Consider the following 3,684-nt stretch of genomic DNA (forward strand, 5'->3'; position numbering starts at 1 on the left):
ATGATAGATGATATATATGATGATGTTTTTTTTTCATATATGCATTTTTTCATATATATGATGATGTTAGTGGAGAGGAAAAAGTAAAATAAGGAAAAGGAAAATAAGTAGAGAAAGAAGGAGAAGAAGAAGGAGAAGACGAGGAGAGGAAGAAAAGGAAGAGGAGAAGAAGAAAGGAATAGAGGAGAAGAAGAGAAAATTAGAATATATATTCTATTTTCTCTTTTCTCCTCTATTCCTTTCTTCTTCTCTTCTTTTTTTTCTTCTTTTTTTTTCTTCGACACATGGGGGGGGGGTCGAGAACGTCGGACATTCATGAGAGAGGCGAGGAAGAAGGGGAAGAAGAGGGAGAAGAAGAGGAGAGGAAGAAGAGGAAGTCTTCTCCTCTATTCTTTCTTTTCTTCTTTCTTCTTCTTCTTCTTCCTCTTTATTTTATCGGGAACGAGGGTTGTCGAAAGGTCGAGGAGCGGTAGAGGAGAAACCCTAAATAGAAAGTATCGTCGGTGTGAGATACATGTACCGTCGGTGTCGGACACTACACCCACATCCCACAAGTGGCGCGGGCTTCGACGCCCACGTCACTTGTGGGACGTGGATGTAGTGTCCGACACCGAAGGCCACATGTATCTCACACCCACGATACTTGCTAGCTATTTAGGGTTTCCTCTCCGAAAAGAAGAGGAGAAATAAATAAGAAGAAGAAAAAAGAAGAAAAAGAAGAGGAGAAATAAATAAGAAGAAGAAAAAAGAAGAAAAAGAAGAGGAGAAGAAGAAAGGAATAGTGGAGAAGAAGAGAAAATATAATATATTCTCTTTTCTCCACTATTCCTTTCTTCTTCTCCTCTTTTTTTTCTTCTTTTCTTCTTCTTCTTCTTCTTCTTCTTCTTCTTATTCTTATTAGCCGGAAGTAGAGAGAGGTTTCCTAGTGTCAAAGTATTGAAGAAATCCATGCCTTCATCATTAGCCGGAAGTAACCAGGGCATGTTGGTACGAAGTTCTGCAAAGTTGTTCTGGAATGGAGTCCCGGATAGGATAATCCGCCTTTTGGTACGAATTCAGCAAAGGCCTTCCAAATAGCGATATTCGAAAGGCTCTTGCTGAACTTTGTACCAAAAAGCGAATTATCCTATCTGGGACTCCGTTCCAGAACAACTTTGAAGAGCTTCGTACCATCATGCACATGTTACTTTCGCCTAATGATGAAGGCATGGTTTTGTTGAATCCCTTGACACTAGGCAACCTCCCAACCCCTCGGCGATCCTATCGAACATGAGAGGAAGAAGAGGATAAAAAAAGAAGAGGAAGAAGAAAAAAAAGAGGAGAAGAAAGAATAGAGGAGATCTTCTCCTCTATTCTTTCTTCTCCTCTTATTTTTCTTCTTCCTCCTCTTTTTTTATCGGGAACGAGGATCGTCGAGGGACATAGATGTAGTGTCGTCGTTGTCGATATATACCCCCTCCCGATAGCTTACTATGATTAGGTAGCTAGTTCTACGTTTGGCACTAATATATCCATCTTTCATGTTTGAATAATAATTGCTATGTTGTAAATATTTGTAGAAACTATGGACACCGCCCTAGACGAAGCAACAAAAGAAGCGTTGTTGAGGGACATAATCGCAGAAGGAAGTGATGCCATCTCGTTGTTTCTCAATGAAACCGATGGTCTGGAAGGAGAGGGTGAACAAGCTGGCTACGGTGACCTAATGCCGGTGCAAGAAGAAGAACATGACGATGGCTCCGGTGACCCAATGCCGATGCAAGAAGGAGACCATGATGACGGCTCCGGTGACCGAACCGAGTCCGGCCAGGTATATATATTAGTTAAGCCTATGCTGACTAGCTGATTGATGCATTCATTGTTTGGGTATGTACACATATTAATTAAGTTTTTGTTCTTTTTTCTAGCCCTCCGAATCGAGCACAACTTCGGTAAAGAGACGAGGCCCGAAGAAAAAGTTGAGCTCGGATGAAAAGTTTGAGATCATAGCAATCGCGCCCGACGGCCAACCTATTGAACCCCTCCGGAGAAAGAGCGCATTTGTTGCTCAGTGCGGGGTTCTGGTTAGGGACAAGATCCCGATAAGCATCGAGCAATGGTTTAAGCCGGCTACAGAAGACCCTGAGGTCTCTTATGTCAATGATATGCAGAAAAATGATCTTTGGACTGAGCTGAAGTCAAATTTCACCCTACCGCCTGAGGATAATCCAGAGAACCCAGTTAAAGAGAAATTAATCAAGTCTTTTGCTCTGAAGAGGATGGCAGAACTATTCAGGAGGTGGAAGAAAGAGCTAAATAAGTTTGTCGAAAATAATGAGACACCGGAATTCAAGGGCAGATATGAGAATATCATAGATCACTGGCCCGCATTTGTGGCCCACAAGACATCGGAAAAGAGTAAGAAGATGTCGGCGACAAACAAGCAAAATGCTGCGAAGAAGAAGCTTCACCATCGCACGGGGTCAGGTGGCTACCTCGTAGCCCAGCCTAAGTAGTCCAAGACTGAGAATGATCTGGTTCATAAAGGGATCAAACCAGAGACAATTAACTGGCCAGACCGTTGCCGGACTTGGTTCTTCGGGGCTGGCGGAACACTGGACCCTGTAACAGGGAAGTGCATTTGGACGAACGATCAAATGGACATACCAGTCAGTAAGCTTAAGCAGTATATCGAAGCAGCGCAGGAAGGGACGTTCTTTCCAGACAGAGAGAACGACGAGCTCACAATGGCCCTCAGGAATCCTGAGCACCCTGGACGGACACGAGGCACGCCAGGCTCCATTCCGTGGAAGGTTGGGTTTCCGGACGCAGGCGGTTACAAATCCCATGAGAGGAGGAAAAAAGTGCAGCAGACCCAAATGCAGGCGCTGCAAGCAAGGGTAGACGCGATAGAGGAACGAGAAGCAAATCGCAGCAAACGTACTGCCGAAGCCTCCCCCGAAGCTACCCCGCCATCTCAGCGCAGAAGCAGCGTGGCTTCCACCGAGCTGCTTCAGCCGGAGCATACCTTGACGGCTCCTGCCAGCTATCCCGTGGATGCTATAACGGAGTCTCAAAATTGCCACCTTATGACGCAATGGATGAATTTGAAGGTCAAGGCGGCTGTTGGCTCTGTTTATCCTACTGAACCCGGTGCAACTTTTCACTGCCGGCCGATTCCAGAAGGATATGCTAGGGTGATGGTGGATGAGATAACGGAGGGATTTGAGGACCTCCAGCTTGACCACCCTACCGGTGAAGGGGAGACTCGGCTGGGGTCTGCTCTGAAGACTCCATGCCTATGGCGGAAGGAGCTCATCAACCTTCCGAACTGGACGCCACCGCCTCCTCCTCCTCCTCCGGCGAGTCAGGGCACTCCGCCTCCACCGCCTCCTCCTTCGGCGAGTGACGATAAGGGCCCTCGGCCGGCTCCTTCTCCGGCGCGTGGCGGCACTCCGCCTCCTTCTCCGCCTGCGCCGACGCGCCCGAGCAGCCAGCCTCCTCCTTCTCTGCCTCGTCAGCAAGGGCGGAAGAGACCTGCCGCCGCTCCAGCTGCTCCGGCGCGTCGTAGTCCTTCTCCTCCGCCTCTTAAGCAAGTAAAGAAGACAGCCGCTACGTCTGCTCGGTCGGCGTCTAGCAATACAACCAGAGGCGGGAGGACATACAGATTCGGTCCTTCTCTGAAGACTCCAGAGAAGTTACCAT

The sequence above is a fragment of the Triticum dicoccoides genome, chromosome 2A (genome assembly GCF_002162155.2).
Source record: "Triticum dicoccoides isolate Atlit2015 ecotype Zavitan chromosome 2A, WEW_v2.0, whole genome shotgun sequence".
Lineage (NCBI taxonomy): Eukaryota > Viridiplantae > Streptophyta > Magnoliopsida > Poales > Poaceae > Triticum > Triticum dicoccoides.